This window comes from Physeter macrocephalus, chromosome 18, assembly GCF_002837175.3.
Source record: "Physeter macrocephalus isolate SW-GA chromosome 18, ASM283717v5, whole genome shotgun sequence".
Taxonomy (NCBI): Eukaryota; Metazoa; Chordata; class Mammalia; order Artiodactyla; family Physeteridae; genus Physeter; species Physeter macrocephalus.
The window spans coordinates 83,493,949-83,515,422 of record NC_041231.1 but is presented as its reverse complement, the minus strand read 5'-3'; the positions used below and the strand labels follow the sequence as shown (position 1 = coordinate 83,515,422).

The window sequence follows — 21,474 nt, the reverse complement described above, 5'->3', positions numbered from 1 at the left end:
GTGCTCGCTTCAGCAGCACATATACTAAAATTGGAATGATACAGAGAAGATTAGCATGGCCCCTGCGCAAGGATGACATGCAAATTCGTGAAGCGTTCCATATTTTTTTGAATGATTAAGAAATAAATAAATAAGTAAATAAGTTAAGTAAAAAAAACTTCTTGCTTAGGTGGTGGGGTTACCATCGAGATACTATTGTCTTTTAAAATTTCTACTTTACAGCCTTTAAAAAAAAATAACAATGGTCTCAGTAGAGGAGGAGGCCCTGTGACATCGTTAATGACTTATGAACAGTAAGTCCCCTACATACGAACCTTCAAGGTGCGAACTTTCAGAGATGTGAACGTGCGTTCCATCAACATCAGAGTGAGTGAAATTGCAGCTTGCCCTCTGTCTCCTGTTGCTGATGATCCTTCATCTCTACCATCTCCCACCTCCTCTCCCTCCTCCAGTCAGTAACTCTTCTTACCTGTTCACTAGATGGCAGCCCCTGTGTGCCAGCTGTTGGACTGTACTACTGTACTTTTCAAGGTACTGTACTGTAAGATTAAAATTTTTTTTATTTTTGTGTTTGTTTTTTATGTATTATTTGTGTGAAAAGTATTATAAACCTATTACAGTACAGTACTATATAGCTGATAGTGTTAGCTGGGTACGTAGGCTAATTTTGTTGGACTTAACAAATTGGACTTACAAATGCGCTCTCGGAATGGAGCTCGTTCATATGCAGGGGACTTATTGTATATTATAATTTAAAGACAGTGGCTACTCAAAGAAATGAGTATCATTTTATCTCATGCTGTGCACATCACAAGGAAAACTCCTTTTCTCTTGATTTTGATTTAATATAGAGAAGGTAATGAGTAGCTGCAGAGAATCATTTTGGGTTTTTAATCTGGGGGCTGATATTTTGAAAATGGGCCAACTCACAAGAAGCAATGTCAGATACTTAATAGGAAGACATGGTTTTGAGAGAGGAGAATGTCTGCAACAGAGAGTCATCTGGAGGGCCTTGGGGCATTGATAAAATCAGGATTTAGCTGATATCCAGATTTAGGTCTAGTTGTTTAAGATCTAGATCATCTATAATATCTCTAACTTCAAAGTATTAATAATGTTATATACCGGAGGCTCAGCTCTGAGGTTGAAGCTGTTGTTTTTCAAGAATCAGGACTTACTGTCTATGAAATTACCATGGTTTATTAAATAAGAAATATCATCTTAGTACCAGACTGATAGTGTCAGTGCTCCTCTCCAGGGCAACACTGTTAGGTGTTTACTATGGCTGTGTTTCTGAGGGCCGTCCTGAACAATGAATCATTGGGTGGGAATCCTCCAGGGGTAGGTACAGGCTTCTTCTGGAATCCCTGGAAGAGGAATTTCTCCTCCTTATATGACATGATGAATTGAAGGAATGATTAACAATGAGGACTTCTGAACAAGTCATTGTTAATGGGCTGGTGAGGGCTAAGAGGTGAGAGGTAGAATCCTTTTTCAACATTTTGATTCTGTTTTTTCACCACTGGACGTTCTAACACTTGGTGGGTTGTTCTTCCCTGATGAAGACCCTCTGTGAACAGCTCCTGTGAGTGACTAATTATCTTTCTTCTGCTATTCATTTCTGATGTTGCAGGAGCCTAGTCCTAGCCCAGACCAGACTATTTTTATCTGATGGAATCAGATCACAAAGCTGTTTGTACGTCTTTAAAAAATAAACTTAATCTATGAAGTCAAAAAAATGTCGATGGGCCATGACGTTATCCACGTGAGGGATTTGATTGACAGGAATTCTGTTCCTGGTGACTCCCCAATAGTGCACGACACCTTCATCTTTTCGGTAAATGAGGCTTGCTCTTACACATCTTTCCCAGCCTCAAAGCATTGAGATGATACCTGGAAGCTGTGATGAGACCAAGCCATACAAGAAGGAAGACACATCGCATCACGTCATCTTAAAACAACTGCAATCCATCAGTGTTTCCCCAATCTCTACATGAACATCCACAACCCATCTCATCAGATGAGCGTGTCAATTTCTCCTTTGAGTAATAACTACTACTAACCTCATGGAAACCAAGCCTCTTCCTTAGGTAGGTTTTTCACCAGCCTTTTACTGAAACACTGATTTAAAGTGGGTCAGAAAACTTTCCATTTTTTTTTCAAACCAATACATTTAGAATTCTATCCCTATATATTAGCAGGCACATGCAAATTTTTTTTACGGGTGGCCTTCCCTTTGGTAATGCTGACTTCATCTAATACCCTGAGAATTAAGGTCAGCAAATGACTGAAGTTTCAAGTCTGAAAGGATGTCACTGAAAAGTAAGGTCTAAAATTAAACAAACAAACCAAACCACACACTGAGGTTGGGCTATCAAGTTATCAGCTTTATTTTCTTTTCAGCAATTTTGAAGTTAATATGATTTAGAGACAACTGCAGAATGTATTTATTTATTTATTTTTGGCTGTGTTGGGTCTTCATTTCTGTGCGAGGGCTTTCTCTAGTTGTGGCAAGCGGGGACCACTCTTCATTGCGGTGCACGGGCCTCTCACTATCGTGGCCTCTCTTGCTGTGGAGCACAGGCTCCAGACGCGCAGGCTCAGTAGTTGTGGCTCATGGGCCTAGGCGCTCAGCGGCATGTGGGATCTTCCCAGACCAGGGCTTGAACCCAGGTCCCCTGCATTAGCAGGCAGATTCTCAACCACTGCGCCACCAGAGAAGCCCTGAAGAATGTATTTAAAGGACAAGATACAACATGTGGACTCAGAACAAATTGCTAATTGGTTTTTCTTTTTAGACAATATAGAAGATGCTCTGGTGAAGTGTCTTCTCCACAGATTGGAAATATAGTAAAATCAATAATAGTGATGCTATGTTCCTTTATTCCAAAATCCTTCAAAGGATTTGAGATGATTTGTAACAAAAATTCAGGTAATAAAGTAGATAAAAAATATGAATCAGCCCCAGCGAATATAGAGTCAAAAGTCAAGATCAGGGAAAAGAAAACCCAAAGTCATAGTCCATAGGGATCAATAGAGTTACTCTATTTGTTACATTTGTCTCTGAGCTTTCTGTCAGCCAAAGAGAAAAGGTAGATATGCTCAGTTACATAGTTTTCATTATCAGCAAGGAAGAAGCTAGCTAATTCCTTAGAAGAGATGGAGTTAGAAGAATGGATAAAGAAGATGTGATACATATACACAATGGAATATTACCCAGCCAATAAAAGTAACGAAACTGGGTCATTTGTAGGGATGTGGATGGACCTAGAGATTGTCATACAGAGTGAAGTAAGTCAGAAAGAGGAAAACAAATATTGTACAATATCGCTTATATGAAAAGCGATAATGGTACAGATGAACTTACTTGCAAAGCAGAAATAGAGTCACAGATGTAGAGAACAAACTTATGCTTACCAAGGGGGGAAGGGGAGGTGGGATGAACTGGGAGATTGGGATTGACATATATATACTACTATGTATAAAATGGGTAGCTAATGAGAACCTACTGTATAGCACAGGGAACTCTACTCAGTGCTCCATGGTGACCTAAATGGGACGGAAATCTAAAAGAGAGTGGATATATGTATACATAAAACTGATTCACTTTGGTGCACAGCAGAAGCTAACACAACATTGTGAAGCAACTATACTCCAATAAAAATTAATAAAAATATTAAAAAATATAATATACCAAAAAAAAAGAAGAGATGGAGTATTTCCTATCATTACATTTTGAAATAAAATTTCCATCTGGGGCTCATAAGAGGCTCCTGTTTAGTATATTGGTTAAAGACATGTTGTGGCATCAGACATTCCCATAATCAGATCTCAGCCCCACTTTATTAGCTGTGTGACCTTAGGAAAATTATATCACGCACGTCTCAGTGTCCGTACCTACAAGATGGAGGTAATAATAGAATATGACTCATAGATTATTGAAAGGAGTAAATTAAATAATATATGTGGCAATGCATATTAATGAAATATTAACTTTTGTAGGAATGTCAGGGCAAGAGAATCTGACAGAGTTTGTCAAATGTTTTTGAGAAAGAGAACCACTGGGTCTGAGGGTCAGACACTGGATGTGAAAGTCAGACACTGGATGTGAGGGTCAGACATTGGATGTGAGGGTCAGACACTGGATCTGAAGGTGACATTGGAGGTGAGGGTCAGACATTGGATCTGACTAGTTATCTACTCATTGAATGTCTACAATGTGAGAAAGTAGGGAGATTTCTTCAGCTTCCCCATGGTCTGGGTGAAGTAGCCCTTCATTCAACAAATGTTTCTTGAGGACCTGTTCTGAACCGGGCACTGCTGAGCTCTGGGGATAGAGTAGGGTATAAGTTGACAAGGTCCTACTTTCAAGGAGCTGACATCCAGGGTAATCCAGGCCCTTTATTCATATTCTGTGCTTTTCAAACTGATTGCTGATAATGAATTGAGCATATTAGGCACTTAGATAACCTGGAAAACCAGTGCTCTGGATAGTAGACACAGGCATCTGATTAGTGGAAAGGAATAGTCCCTGCTACAAATTATTAATTTGTCCTGGTTTATATATTGTTTTACTGATGGTAAGGAATTTGAAAGTTTACCATATATTGTATTGAACTTAACTCAGAGCTGCCACCCTGTATATGTGTAATACATATTTTATATCTATCATCTATCTACCTATCTATCATCTATCTATCTATCCATCTATCATCTATCTATCTACACAATGCACAAGCACACACACACACACACACACACACACACACATCACTTTTCTTCTGACCATGAAGGTGATATATGGTCATTTGTTATACAAAATAATGGGGGCCAGGTGAGGGAAGCATAAGGAAAAAAGCAAAATTAACCCATAATCCTGGTTCTTAGAAATAAGCTTTTGGAGTATACTGTTCCTGTTATTTTATAAAACTGGAATCATTTGAAGTGTATTATTGTTCTAGTTTAAAAAATACATTAAAAAAAAACTATAAGTATTATTATTACCAAATTGGGCCTTATTATAATACTGTTTTGTGACCTGTTTTCTCACCTTACAATATATTCTGAACATTTTGCCCTTTTTAAAGCTTTTGTTTGTTCGTTTATGTATGTTTGAATCCTGCCTAACACCCTGAGACATGGATGAACAGCAGACAATTTAACCAGCTGCCTTTTTTTCAATATTTTGATTGCTTCCATGATTTCATTATTTCTTTGACTTCTCTGTGTCATCTCTCCATAGCAGCAAAAAGTCTCATACCTGGGTACTCAGTAGAATTATTGTAGAGTTCTACCTTTGCAAAGTGACTGAATTTGGCTGAAGAGCAGTGCTGTCAACACTTAAAAGCAAAGGAAGAGAAAGATCCACAGGGTTATACATGCTTGGTCGCATAAGTAGAGTGACAGTCATGAATTCATAACACTGGGAAGTTACAAATGTTTTTAATAATGGCTTGACTCAGAAGGAAGCAACCCCAACCCAAGAGTTAAACAAAGAATGGCTTAGTGACAAAGCCCAACAGGATGGGTTAGGAGCACAAAGATTTCTTTGTAGTTATAGTGGTATGAGAAGTTTAACTATAATGGGACACATTCAATATTTTAATGGTTATAAATTATTAAATAAAAAGATTTATTTGTTCAGGCTTCTCTAAGTTGCAATTTTCTGGTTTGCATTTTCCCATGGTGAGAAAGGAGTGATTATTTTGACTTAAAATACTTTCTCACCAATTTTCGCTTGATAAGAAAAAATAGAAATTGTGTTGATGTCAACAGTTTTTTAAAGTATGTATCTTGTCCATAAGCACATGAATATAATGTATTGTAGTCTATACACAGATGCATGACAATCAAATATAATAATAAAACTAATGCTTCAAATAAATTGACAGAGATCAATGAAGCTTGTTAAACATTTTAGGTAATGTTATTACAAGGGCAATAGCCATTAAAGACATCAACAAAAATATTAATATTTACAAAAAAAGGCTTATGATAGTATAAAAAATAGTGATCTGCCATATGACTGGTGTCAAATAAATGTAAATGATATAAATTTTGTAATGTCACAGAGAAAGGCCTTTTTTTTGGGTATTTATCCATTCTTTTAATCTCTACAGCAATCCTGTACTTGGATCCTATAACTATCCTATATATTTAGATATTATTATCCAAATTTACAGAAAAGAAAACTAAGGTTTGGAAGGTTTCAGTAACTAGTCCAAGATCATCTAGTTGGCAGGTTGTCGAAGGATCACAGACATGGCTGATTCTCAGGTCTGGGGGCTTTTCATTATGACCAGCTGAAAACATTGATATTGAAAACATTTTAAAAACTTATTCTGCAACTTACTTTCCAACTTTCTGAAGCTGACTGTCTGATGTTTTTGAAGTTTGAAAAATTTGAAGTCTTAAAAATTATAGAATTGTTTTTCTTTCATCCATTTTGTGGTATCACCTCTTTCATTTACCCTTGTCCATTATCTTTGTTTTACTGACAATCCCTCACTGTCTAGTGCTATGACTGTATCTAGACTAAGATATCCCCAACATATATTTATTTTGTGATTCCCTCAAAGTGGAGATTTTCGTGAAAATAATGAAGGGAGGGGCAGAGAGAAGTGTCTATATGTCTATGTTTCACTGATGATCAAGGTAAGAGGATTAATGCTCACTTTCCCAGCTGGATTAGAAGAGCAGTAATCTTTCCTTTCTTTTTCTGTTTTTTTTTCCTAAAAAAAAAAGGTGGGTGTTGGAAGAAGCTGAATTTAAGCATGAGAACCTCATAGGGGAGTATTAGATGATGGCTATGAATCAGATTGGTTTTCTCTTTGATCTGAAGAACTAGGCCATTACAGTCATAATGCATTTTAGCTACAGCAAAAAACTGCAGGAGTCAAGTTTTTAAACATTTGACCAGTATTGAGTTAAACCTCATGAACCTGATGCGAAATATAAGAGGATAGTATATGAAGAGCAATTAATTTTGAAAAATTTCCAATGTACATATCATTTAAAAATATTTGGTTAGAATTCAAGTGCATGTATATACCATAATTTATTTATTTAGTCTCCTATTAGTGAATTTAAAATTCATTTCAAATTATTCACCATTCATCAGTACATGATAAATATTTATTCATTAGATCTTTGCTCAAATACATATTATTACTAGAGGATATGGAACCATTATGGGTTTTTGTATTATTATCTATATTTTACTAAGATTTTCTAGCTTCTGTCTTGGTTTGTAATAGAAACTCAGTTGAACCAGCTTAAGAAAAAGCTGGTTTTAGGGAAACCAAGGGAAGGAATTACAGCAGAAAAGGACTGGAACAAGAGTTAAAAAACAAATGGGAGGGATTTCCCTGGTGGTGCAGTGGTTAAGAACCCACCTGCCAATGAAGGGGACATGGGTTTGAGCCCTGGTCCAGGAAGATCCCACATGCCGCAGAGCAACTAAGCCTGTGCGCCACAACTACTGAGCCCACGTGCCACAACTACTGAAGCCCGTGCGCCTAGACCCCATGCTCCTAAACAAGGGAAGCCACCACAATGAGAAGGCTGTGCACTGCAGCAAAGACTCAAAACAGCCAAAAATAAATAAAAATAAAATAAATACATGTATAAAAACAAACAAACAAACAAAAAAAAACCAGGAGTCAAGCAATTGCTTTTTCGGTCTGTCAAACACCCTCTTCCCTGAACTATGTCATTACTCTCTCCGAGGATTCAATTTCTCTGTGCTCCTGGCTCTGCCAAGGTCGCATATTCAAGGTCCACTGATAGGCATTTCTCAGTTTCAAGCCATAGAAGCAGGAGAGTCTGATTGGCTTAACTCTTGTGTCTAATCAGCTATGGTTGAGCCGGATCATGTTGTACAGACAGGGCTGCTGGGGATCCAGCTTTGTGGTTAAGTTAGCCTTTATCTCGAAGAAAAGCAGTGTGGGCTGGGAAGATATTCTAAACGGTGTGTGTACTCTAGTAAATTTCCTCCTACGACAGGAAAAGCATACGTAGGTGGCAAAGTAATTTCTTCCCTCCACCCCATCAAATCTTGGTAAGGATGCCTCCAGTTTGTTGAGCTTTGTTATTCCTCCTCAACCTGAGTGATAGGATTATTTTTATTTTGTTGATGGTGTTATATTTTATTTATTAAAAATAATTTTATTTATTTATTTTTTGGTGGCATTGGGTCTTTGTTGCTGCGCGTGGGCTTTCTCTAGTCGCGGCGAGTGTGGGCTGCTCTTCGTTGCAGTGCGCGGGCTTCTCACTGTGGTGGCTTCTCTTGTTGCAGAGCACGGGCTCTAGACGTGTAGGCTTCAGTAGTCGTGGCTCGCAGGCTCTAGAGCACAGGCTCAGTAGCTGTGGTGCACGGGCTTAGTTGCTCCGCGGCATGTGGGATCTTCCCGGACCAGGGCTCGAACCCGTGTCCCCCGCATTGGCAGGCAGATTCTTAACCACTGCGCCACCAGGGAAGCCCCTATATTTTAAATATATGTATATAATTTATACATGTATTTTATAATTTATATATGTAATGTGCATATATCTCTATATCTTTGTGAATAAAATTTTGGGGGTCTATATTGACTAGACTCAAACTTATTAAGTTTCAGTTCTTAGCATTGTACAAAATATATATAGTAGACGTTTAATACATGCTTGTTTATTATCTTTTCAAGATGGTCTTCCTGTCTGAAAAGGCTGGATGCAGAACGGTTGTCTGCCCACTTTTAACAATAGTTTTATGTTTTATGTAGGTCTGTGTGGATCCTGCTGAACCTATGTGGTTTTTAAGCTTTTTTTTTTTTTTTTTTGATAAGATCTGCTGCATAAAGCATGTGTAGACCAAATGTAGTGAGCTTGACACCTGAAAGTGAGAGACAGGGAGCCAGGGTCCTATGTGGGCTAAACACGGCATCTGCTAGACATGATGAGTAAACAGCCAGCAAGGAAGTGGTTGATGGACCATTTGACTGAGGTGAGAAACTCATCTGCCTTTAGACTTGTTGTCAGAAGACATACTTCAGCAGGATGCCTGGTGTAAACATATGAAGGCTCTAAACTTGCTTTTGTTTGGGAACCTGGGTCTCAGCAGAAATATATTGCCCACTGGTTGTCCTAATTCATCAAACATCCCCATCCATCCATCCATCTATCCACCTCGTAAACATTTATTGAAAAATTACTGTATAAAAAGCAGCAAGAACTATAGTTTTAGAAGGAGCACTGGTTGAGTCACACTTAAAAGTTTACAGATGAATAGGTAAGCTTTGAGTTAGACACATCTGGATTCACTCTGTTGCCTCCTAGCTATGAGACCTTAGTCAAGTTACTTAATATTCTCTAAGCCTCAAGTTCCTCACTTTTAAAATGACAATAATAATAGTACTTACATCATAAAGTTATTGTAAGGATTGGATGAGATACTGTAGGTACTGGTTTTTGCACAGAGCCGTAAATATTATGTACTATTATTTCTAATCATCAAAATCATATTCATTATCGACCACAATGAGTTCTTACAGAAGCTCAAAATTTTATGCATTGTGGAATATACAGAAAGAAGGTAAATTCTGCCTGTTACAAGCTGTCACTTTAAGGCGACTGACTGCTTCATGTGAGATGTGTCCATAAAATAAGACATCTGAAGAAAGAAAAATCCAGGTTATCAGAATGCTTTGCCAACTTGTTGCCAAATATACTTATTTCTTATTTACGTACTATTATATCTGGGTGGGCTAATTTTTTCACTTTTCATCTGTAGGTTTGGAGAGCCTGCAGAGATGGCTTTAGATTCATAGACCCACAGAATGAAAAATGAAAATAATACAGAGAGCTTATTTAATCAATAGGTGTTCTTAAAAACTTGCCTAAATATTTATGCTTTATCTAAACACATTCAGAGAAAGAGATGTTGTAACTGCCTTAGAAATGTACCCTAATTTCTAACTGAACTCCCTCCATTTGTAAATTCAATTAATTTGTTTTGTTTTATCCTTAAGTGATATCTTCTAAGTTAATGAGGCCCAAAACTTTTCCATTGTCTTTGACTTTTCATTGCCTTTTAAATATTGAAGTATAGTTGATGTACAATATTATATAAGTTACAGGTGTACAATATAGTGATTCACAATTTTTGCAGGTTATACTTCATTTACAGTTATTTTAAAATATTGGCTATCTTTCCCAAATATATTCTTGTAGTTTATTTTTTTCTTCCCCTGCTGTCTCCCTTCTGAGGCCTGTCACCAGTTGTCACAGAGTCCTATTGATTCTCTGTGTTCTTCTGCCATGTAGTGGATGTTCTTCCCACCTTAGTTCAGGTCCCCCTTCCCTTGGGCTTTTCCAGTAGTCATTGCCTCCTACTGGGACTTCCCTGTTTCCAGACCCCTCCTCCTTGCAGCCCATCCCACTCACCAAAACCACATCCATCTTCCTTAGCCATTGCTCTCCTCAAAGGTTTTCCTGTGGAAAGTTATTATCGGATAGATCACATTTGGGCTTCTCCGTTGTACATTGGGGTCCTCCACATGTGGGACTGCCCTTCCTGTCCAGCTTGACCTTTATCATTCCCAGCTCTGCTTCTGTCCAGCTAGTTTTCTGTCTTGCAAACACAGTCCTCCCAATCTTTCAGCAAGTCTTTGCTCCTGTAAGCTATTTCTTCCTTCACTTTTAATTGTTGTATGGCTAAATGGTTCAAAAACTGTACAATTATAAAGGTTTAAACTTTTGCTAGCAATTCATTGTAGGAGAGAAGAGTTGAGAGGGTCAATGGGTGACATAGAACTTGTGGATAATCATCTCTGCTTACACATGAGCTGGGAACTGTGTGGTTTCCTCAGACCAGAACCTGGGAAATGTGGGAAGTTCTCAGACAAGGATTCTTAATTTAGGGTCCATGGGTTTCTAGGAAGTCTATGGATGGGATTCAAGGAAACTGTGAACTTACTAAAATTACAATTAAAGACGCATTCATATGTGCATTTATTTTCGGTGGGGAGGATCCACCACTTTCATGAAGAGAAGCAGGACATTTGACAAGAAGAAGCTTTAGTTAAGAGTTTGAGTGGATGCAAGAATGTAGGATGAAGTTGGGACTGAGCCAGGCCAAGAAGAAACTTTGCTTGGATACTATAGAGAAATTCAATGTGAAGAAACCAAGTCTCACTAAAGGCTGAGCCAAGCACTAGCACCCGCTGGGAGAAATATGGACAATATGGTCCTAGAACCTCCAGGATGTCAGAATGCTCTAGACTTAGGTCCAGGTTGGAAAAGGGCTTTTCTAACTTAAGGAAGTCAGAGAGAGAGAGAGAGAGAGACCAGTCAATCATAGGTTTGGGCTGATTCAGGACACTGATTTTGGGGGTAAGATGGAAATGTCTGGTTGGAAGAGGCAAGGGCCATGTGAGACATACTTGATTAAGAACTGGATTCTGGAAAGAACTGAGATTTTTTTTTGACAGGTCCACTCTGAATGATTTTAGGTAGAAATATTCTTGTAGATGAAAAGAAGAATAGCGACCTGTACGTATCTAGAACATTTTGTTGACTAAGAAATTTGTGACTAGGGTTTAGTTATCTAAGTTTCATATCTGTTATCTTGTATGTTCAACTTTTTTTTTTTGCTTTCAGATTTTATCATAATTTTTCCTTCTAGTTTTTCATAAAGATGATTTGAAGATGTGAATCTAATCTGTGTTGAAGAGGAGGAACCATAGGAAAGTGATGGGTTTAGTGGGGAGGGTGAGGGGTACTATCTTAGCTGGACAATGGAAGTCATGGTGGTACAGTTAGTGAGGGGAATGCTTCCACAGCTCTGATGGATATATGGCTGGGGTCCTTCATTTACAGCCCTCCCACCCTCAAAGATCCATAGCCTTGATCATTTTCAAATTCAGGAGGCTATAACTTCCTACTGACCTTCTGACAAATCTCTTACTCTCTCCTCCTAGATCAGTGGTTCTTAACCAGGGAGGAGATGGGGGAGGTTTTACAAAATAACTGCCCACCATACAGTCCAACTGAGCACACATATTTTGTGTACCACTTGGTAAAAAAATGATTTGTCACTTATCCTGTGTGGTTTATCTTCCCAGTAATACTCTAAGTCTTGGCTGTTCTACAGCCTGTGTTATTTAATGTGAAGTAAACAAGCTTGCTAAACCAAGGTTCTTCATCTTTAATTGATTAATTGCTATTGGATGGTAATGTGACAAACTCACTACAAGCATTGAAAAATAATGGATATGGAGAAGAATTGAGATTGATAATATTTAAGGGTAGAAAGAACATATGTACTTAAGACTGAAGTACCTGAAACAATGCATCTTAAATTTCCCATATACTAATATCACAGAAAAGTAAGCCTTTTTTTTAAACAACAGAGACACTTCAGAAATAAATGAATGTAAATTTAACTGAGTGGAATTTGTTGGTAAATTAGATCCCATATTAGAACTAGAATGTATAAGAGGAGAATGCTTAACAGGTTTCAGGCAATCAACTCTAAATAAGGGCAGTGAAAGGAAATATATGTAGTTTTTAAATTAAGAGATATTATTAAAATTATTAAGGAGAGAAGGCTGCATAGTTTATATCCCCTAGCAAGAAGATCAGAAATTGCTGGGTTAACAAAGTAGGTTGATCTTATAATTTAAAATGCTGGATTGCAACATGTTAATCTTTGTTAGCAAAATAGATGGATTCGGTGAAGATTATTTTATGACCTATTTTCTAAGGAAATAAAGTTTCAAGTTTACTTACAGAAACTATGCAAATGAAAGCGATCGTAACTCAATAATGACAAATGGACAGGGTGGTAAAAGAGTTGTAATTTCCCTACAAAAAGATTTTCCGATTGAAGTTAAAAATCTGACAATTCAACCCCTCCAAGAAGTAAAAAAGATGTGTATCTATGAAAAGTTAGCAGACAGTTTAGAAGCTTTCGAGACTTGTGAATATAAGAAAAACAGCATGTACTGTGAAAGATACTTTGAGCAATAAGAATCTAAGGATTCTGAATTTGTCTCCAATCAAGTAGCAATTAAAAGGACAGCCTGGAAAACACATCAAAGATAAATGTTTGGAAATATAAGAAGAAATGAAATTGTGACTGGAATAAATCTTCACTGTTAGAACAAGAAAGATTTTATTATTATTTATGTTGAATAAGAATTAAAGTATTTATTTATTGAATATCAATAAATACGAATGGAAAGGAAAAATGGTCCAAAAATACAATTTTTTTTCAAAATGTTAAGAACCTTTTATGAAAATGGATATAATTGTGAGCTTTGTTCTTCAGATGTCTTTGATGTAGGATTTTGCAGAGTACCAGCATCTTAGCACAAGTGGGAGGAAACAATCCTCTTTCTTGCATCAGAGGCCTGGGACTCCCTTCGGTGCCCTTCAGGCATCTGAGCCACTGAATGCCAGGCCCCAGAGGCACGGTTTACCTGTAGCATTCCTGGTTATCCGAATACGTGCTTCCACAATAAAAGCAATCTTCTGAGATGCTGGGGATTTTCTTGGAAAGCCACACCCGTCTCTGTTGCTCTCATGTAGCAGCAGATGAGAGAAAACTTTGCTGTGGACATGCTTGACTTAGTACACGGATCTTAGGTGTGATGCTGTCAGAAGGAGTCTGAAAGTGGCATGGGGATTGAGGATAACAAATACAGTTGTTTTTCTTTAATGAGATCTACTTCACATTTGGATGAGTCTTAAAGATCAGGTTTGAGATTCATAGATTGTGGGGGACGAGTAAAACTTTCTTATTGCCCACAGGAAAAGGAGACAGAATATTTAAAGCGCCAGATGCCAAAGCCCAGGCTGCATTTGCATTTACGGAGGCTGAATGCACAACGTCTTCAAAACAGGGTCCGTTGGTCACATTTTTCTCACCCGGGAGTCACTGTAGTGCTTGAAATGCCATTGTTAGGGGTAAATTTCTTTGCCTACAGGCAAGATCTGCCCGTTCTCTGGAACTCTCTTTTTAGTAAAATAAGTGATGGTAAGTCAAGCACATAGAAGAGTGGGTGACTTACTAAGTCTTTCTTGTGTCGACTGGAAAAAAAAAGCACGATGTTAAGAGTTGTGAGTTCAGTTTTACTGGGAGCAAAATGAGGCCTATAGCCCAGGAGACAGCCTCTCAGAGAGCTCTGAGGAACTATTCTGAAGAGGTGTGGGGGAGGTCAGTATATATGTGATTTTGCTGAAGGGGGTACATGAAATTGAGCACACATTTCGGCAGAAGGTTGCCGCTAGCCACAAGGTGCAGATGTCGACCTTAATGATTTTAGTGCTTTTCTAGATATGAGAAGATGCAAGAAATTGGGCTCATAAAATCTTCTCCTGAAAATATCTGTCTGAAGGTCTGTTCTGCCAGTTTATCTCAGAGCACAGAGTGCCTCATTCCTGATCTCCACCCTGAACTCTTTTCAGGGTGTTTTGAAGGTCAGCGATTGTAGTGGCTAGTGGCTTCATCCTTGTAGAACCAGACGGCAAACGACAAGTTTTAGTTGGCACCTGATACTCCAAGGGCACCTAGGAAGGGAGGAGCGGCTGCCTGGGGGTAGAGTGGGATGGGGAAAGGGTGCAGAGAGAAGTGCTGACAGGGCAAAGGAGATCAATTTTCCTGCTTCAGCATATGCTCAGAGACCTGTTCAGTATTCCTAATCCCTGGGGTTGCAGCCTTGATTAGGGGCTCCATGACCTGTAGCTCCTCTTTCAAATTCAGTCCCAGTTGCAATGCTGGGAGTCCCCAGTCACATGCCCAGGTCTATTGTTTGTGGCTTAGAGGAACATTAAAGCAAATAACACTTTTCTGCACATTTTGAAAAGCTGGAAGCTGTAGAGAAATATTCATATCATAAAAACCATTCACCTCTCACCCCATCACCTCATAAAAGCATCACAATAAACACTGTTAGTATTTTGGTGCCTTTGTCTATTGTCATATGTGGCTGAAATTAGCCTGGATATACAATTTTATATCTGACATTAAAAAAATTTTGAATTGTATGATACGTATTTCTCTATATGCTTAAAAATCTTTGTAAATATTTTTAATGGGCACCTAAATTTTCTTTTTGTGGATATGCCATCATTTATTTAAAGTTTCCATGTTCTTGAGTACTTAAGACTACTTCTTGTATTCTGCTGTAAGACTGTGATGAACATCTCTGTGCATACATCTGACTCCACTTTGGATTATTTCCTTAGGACCCTAGAAATGAAATATATAGGGTATGAACATTTCTGAGACTCACGTTACATACTGTCGAGTTACTTTCTGAAAGCCAGGGTTCCAATTTATACTCCTAGTAGAGAAGGCGAGTGCAGTTTCTAGTATACATGTAAAAAATGAATAAACTGAAACCCAAAGAAATAGAGTTGGGAGACCAGAAGGGGTTGCTCTCATGCCCTGTGACCTTAGCAGAGCCCAACAGGAAGGAGAAAGACACTTCTTCTTTCCTGGCAAGGACTCAGCCAGTGAAAAGCCATGGACTCTTTGTATACTGCAGCCCTCCAGACTTCCTTTTCCCTTCTACATATAAAAGCCATCTCGTTCCCTTGCCTTGGGGGAGACTTACCTGTGGCTCATCATGGTTGCAGACCCTGAATTGCAATTTTCTGCTGATCCTAAATAAACTCGTTTTTGCTGGAGAAATATCTGGCAATCTATTTGTTTCAGGTCAACAAAGTTATTAAATTTACTGAATGAAATGAATGATAACTGTCTATTGAATCCTTACTGGCATTATTATCATAAACAATCCAAACTAGAAAAAAACATCAAAAACAATACATATCTTGCTAATTTATGCACAAAGCTTTGCATTTAGCTATTATAATTTCCACATCCTTGAAGACTGGTATACATGGAAAATTTCTGTGGAAGGAATTGTTCCTATGCTGACACCTGGGACTGTTCAGAGGCAAGCTAGAATTTGTAATCTGTACATGGGAGACTGGCTCAAGTCCCAAAGAGAATCTTCCTCTATTAGCTGTGAATGAAGAAAATCTCTAAAATGGGCTCACCTGCAAATGGATATCCCAGAGAGAGCTCCCAAATCCACTGGGATCTCCAAGAGCCTAAGAAGAAGCCTGTTTTGTATTTGGAATAGGATGCAGATTTAAAGGAAAAATCTTTACTTTGAGAACTTTTAAAGCTTTTTCTTTGGGGGAGCAGGGTTTAATTCAACAGAAGCTGAAAAGAAACAAAGCAAATTATGTACTATCCGTTTTAATGTTTCCAGCGATTTTTTGCCTACCAAAAATGCATGAATAATTATAGGCATATTTATAGCTCATTTTACTTTATATTGTATTACCTTGATTATGCTATATTTTGGTTGCTTATAGGATATGCAGTCTTTGACAGTTTTGGTCCTGGGTGATAGCTTTTATCCCACATATTGAAATTTGTGCCCCTTACAACCACAATGCCTAGTGCATGGCAGGTATCCAGTTAACTGTTGAGGAATACTACTGGCCTTCCATGAAGGAACATGCTACATTGGAAACTACCCAGTTTAATTCTTTGGCTTTTGGGCCTACTGAATATTCACTGGCTTATAAAATTGATTTTTTTCGTTTACTGGTTTCCCCCATCTTATAGATACAGAAACTGAGGCCAGGACAATGACATTGTTCCAGTGTGTTAGGAAAAGAGAATCAGGTTTTCCTGATGGCTTGATGTCAGCTCTCCAAAAATCAACTTCTTGAAAGCCAATTCATCAATTGATCAACGCACCACGTTCACTTGTTTCTTTTTAAGTATTCAGGTTTGGTTGACCTACTTTCATAGCTGCATTTTAAGGGATGTTAAATTTGCTCTCGTACCAGCACCTGCCACTGCACTTGGATGATGAGGGTACGAGTAGGGGGAGGTGGAAGCTGAGGAGGGGACGGGGCTGATATGGGGCTGGTTCATAGAAAAAGACGGTAAGACATCTTCATTTTCAAGAGTGTGCTAATGAGTCATCATGAATATATTCTCTTTTTCCTCCTCTGGCTCATGGGATTCTCAATTTATTAAACGTCACTGGTTGGCTTAAGGTCTTTCCCCCTCCCTCTTTCATTTTATGCCCACTTCCTCTCCTCATCTCCCCCTACCCTGCCCCCATCTCAGGCAACATTGAAATGAGCTTATTGTGTATCTTTTTGCCTGTTTGTGATCTTCCAGGCTGGGTATTGTTTTGTGCACATGTATTAAGTTGCCCAAATGGTACTGTGTTATGGATCGCATTTTGTTTCTCAGTTCGCTCAGGATGCTGTTAGAGGGCCATCTAAGGTGTTTTGAGCACATGGTGACCACTGCTTCTGACCCCGTGGTGTCCAGGTCCTACACTTTATCCAGCCCTTCCCTCTGTGATGGACACCAGGGTGCAGCCAACTGCCCTCTGCCTCTACCCCAAGCAAGGCTGCAATGAGTATCCTTGTACCCGCTCTTTCATAGACCTGGGTGGGCAGGTCTTTAGGCTGTATACCTAGGAGCAGGAATCCTGCGTCATCAGTTACGGTCCCACGTTTCTGTTACAAGAACAAGAATTCCTGACATTTCAGGGGGAAATTCTATAGGTAGATGAGACCCACTTAATAACCTTCTATGAAGAAAGAACTGAAACATTTTGGGGAGTGGATGAAAATGCAGCTACTGTTGGTTTTCCTAGAGAAAAACTTAAGAGGAAATGGGTTTTCATAGCAGTAGGGGGATTTATGGGGAGCATCAAGGAGAGTTTTCCGTAGCAAGATTCTGTCAAGGATGTGTATGAAGCTTCTTACCTTTTGACAGAGGATGGTCAGAGCAAGGTCCATCCTGGGCCTTGGACAGAGTGGCCTCTGCAGTGACCCCAGCCCATCTTCTCCCAGCACCCTCTGCCTGCAGGGACTCAGGGGGTGGAGTCAGTGTCTGAATTCGGCCCTGCCTGTCAAAGAGCCATCAGCCTTTTACCCTAAGTAATGGTCATATTTAGATGATCTGACTTACAGTAGATCCCCAAACTGCATTTCCACTCAGGACCTGTGTTCTCTCCTCAATATTTCTACTGTTTTGGATGTGGATACAACTGGGGAGTAGAACTTGGGTATGGGGCAGAGGGCTGCTTTTTTTCATTAAAAGCTTTAAAAATGTGAACTTTGTCCATATGTAGCTTTGAGAAAAAGTAAAAATATATAAAAATTTTATTAAAAGAACAACTGCTGCTTATTTTTGGTTATATAAGTAATACATACCCACTGGGCAAAATTTAGAAAATTCAGAGAACCACACCCAAGCTCCACCATCTGGAAATATTTACTACTGACCTTTGTCCTAGATTCTTCCATATTTTCTCAACATACACATAGATGTATTTTTCTTAAACAAAAATGAATCACGTTATTTTGCTTTTGCCACTAAAGAATATAGCTTTAGAACAAACGCCTAAGTCAAAGGGTGTGCATTTGAATTAGGATCCTTTTGTGTCCAAGTGACAGAATTTCAGTGTTAAGTACCTTTGGTAAAAAGGGATACAGGTTATAGGAACTGGGCCTCGGGAATAAGTAGGTGCAGGACTTACCTGGCTCCAGGAATCTGTATCTCTTCTATCTCTGGTTTCTTTTTATGTAATTGGTTCGTTCTTCTCTCTTACTGAACACTACAGGGAAATATTGGGACCTGTTGTGGAGCTTCACATCTTTCCATTTGAACTCTCCAAGGAAATGTATCCCTGATTTTTATAGACCTCAAGTCAAAGTCCCACAATAGGGCACACTAGGATTGCTTAGATCTGATAGCAGTGTGTGATCAGGAAAGGTTCTCACAGAAACCTGGTGAGTGGGGTAGAGCAGGAATTTTAAGAAGAATGGCCAAGGAAGAGAGACAGCTATTAACAGGAAGGGAGGATTCAGAGTAGAGAAAATAATAGCATCCTCCCTGGATATGTGTGAATAAACTATACTCTAACGAGTGTATACCAATATTCACTCCACACAGCAATACAAGGTGGCCTGTTGGCCATGGTCTTGCCAGCACTGGGAATTATCATCAAAAAGAAAATCTTTGATGAGCTTCATCTAATGGGATTTTTCTGTTTATTCCAAATTCCTGCATGATAGATGGCCCCAGCACTATTTCCCATCAACTCCTCCTGGGGAAGAGCACCTTCAGCACTTTCTGCTATTGCTGTTATCACTTGTAGAGATAACGCTCGCCGGAGGTGGGACTGGGAGCCATTTTGAAGGTGACCCAGAGTTGTCAATTTTGATCACTGTGACGTCGTCAGGTGCCGCCTCTTCCTGGCACAGGAATGATGATTGTACAGGAACACACATAAAGGGAGACAGCAGCAAGAGCAAAACCACATGCCCTGCTTGAGTGGCTTAACCTAGATTTTGCCCTGAAAAGGGGTCATGGCAGGATGAGCAAGTACAGCCCTGAGGTACGATGCCTGTCTCTGACTGAGCTTGATTCCTGACTAACACGCAGTCTGGTCTTGGGGGACTTTTGGACAAAGATGTCAAGACCATTCAAACTTACCAGAAAACATGTGTTACCGAGTGTAAGCTAAATCGGGAGACAGGTTGTTGAGGAAAGTAGACTTTATTTGGAAAACCAGCAGACCGAGAAGATGGCAGACTAGAGTCCCCCAAAAACCATCTTATTGGGGTCTGGATGCCAGTTTCTTTTATAGAACAGAGAGGGAAGGAGGTGAGGAAGTAAAGTGAAAAGGCCATTAGTTTTGCCTGGCTTGGCCAGCATGGGGGAGGGGATGTGTTAATTTCTTCTCCTCTCCAGCCATTCACAGGTGGGCAGGGTCAGATTGTCTCCCTGTGAGCTGAACAAAGGCACTTGAGTTTAACATTCAGGCAGAGGGGCAGGGTTCCCTGAGGCAGGCCATTATGTATGATTATAATAACAAAAGCAACAAAAAGCAAAGGTTAAAGTCAAAGAAACAGATCCAACATGGAATCACAATTGGCTCTTCCCTTTTACACATGCGCTTTCTTAAGGGTTCTTCCTTCCTTTTTAGTGGCTGGTGGGAGCAGGGGTACTTCGGCTCCTCTTCTGGTTTTATGAAAATCTGACAGAAACGTGAATTTCAATCGTATTCTCAGGGGCTGAGCACGAGGGACCAGTATGGTATCCTGAGTTTGGATGCAGTCTGTGGCCAGAGCAGCTTCCAAAAAGACGGGGTGGCCAATGAAACCAAGCAGGACCCTGTGGAGCTCCTGGGAACAAAAGCCTTTCTGTGTCCCCCCTTTTCCTGATTACAGGAAATAGGCTTCATTCAACCTCTAAGACCTTCCTTCAGTTCCAATGAGCAGGTTCAAATAGCTGCTAATTAAGGAAGGGAGGGGATGCAGAGACAAGGGAGGAACAGTCTAGAAACAATAGTGCAGCCCTGGGGCAAGGTCCTGGTTCCCCCTCAAGGGATACACACAACAATATCTTTGAGCTGTTTTGCAGATACTGAAGCCCCCCACACCCCTCACCCCCCCCACCCGCCAGGGAGGAGGAGTTAACCGTATGCTGCCCACCAGTACGTAGACCCCAGACCGGTTGGATCCAGAGGGTTGATGATGCCGACTCCCACTTACCTCACCACCAACCAATCAGAAGAATGTCCACAGGCTGATCACACCCTCTTTGAACCATCGCTATAAAACTCCTCACTACCCGGTCCAGGTTGGGACACACAGTTTTGAGGGCGTTAGCTCTCTGTGTCCCCCTTTGCCTGGCAAAGCAATAAAGCTATTCTTTTCTACTTTTTCCATACCTCTGTCTCTTAGATTTAATTTGGTGTCGCGGTACAGAGACCAGATTCGTCTTCACCAAGGGCAAGGGTGGGTGGATTTAGATGGTAACATTTACCCCGTGTTCTCTGAGTCTTGTTGGAACTCCTATGACCTGCCAAGGACAAGGAGATGCGTCTAAAACCACCCAGTAGGTGGGAGTAGCTGGGTGTCCTTCAAGTCAAGTCAAGCCGTGTGTGGGTTGCCTTCTTCCTAACACAGAGGAAGATACTATTTAGTCTTAGACTGATACATCCTGTCCAGTTTCATCAGGTATTTTAGCCATAAAATTCCAAATCTGCAAGTGTTCCTGCCTGCACCTGCTGTTGTCTATCTAACCTTTATCTAAATGACCTCTGCTCTCCTGGATGCAAAGTTCTCTCCTTGTTACCTAAGTACTTGACCTTGCCATGTTTGTTTTCATGTCGTTTAACCCCCTGTGCTCCCAGGTGTCTGAGCGCTCTGCCACTGTGCTTCAGGGCCCCACTGTCTCTCCCCCGGAGAGGCACATCTAGCTCTTGGGAAAGCTCCATCACCCCCTGCAGACCTGGGACGCAGAGCCAGCTGGTGGAATCCCACCCCTAACTCGGGGTTTGCTCCGGTGCACTGTATTTAAAGAGATACGCAGAAATAGTCAAACCAGAGATTACATGATCTCATATTTGTGTTTAGAATAAAAAAATAAGGTGA

General features: G+C 39.8%; 1 non-coding gene across 1 annotated transcript; it reads left to right on the top strand.

Annotated features, from left to right (window-relative positions):
• LOC112064371 (U6 spliceosomal RNA) lies at nt 1-107 on the top strand. The gene has a single exon (XR_002891485.1). It is a non-coding gene; the product is annotated as a U6 spliceosomal RNA (small nuclear RNA).
• The last annotated feature ends 21,367 nt before the right edge of the window (nt 108-21,474 follow it).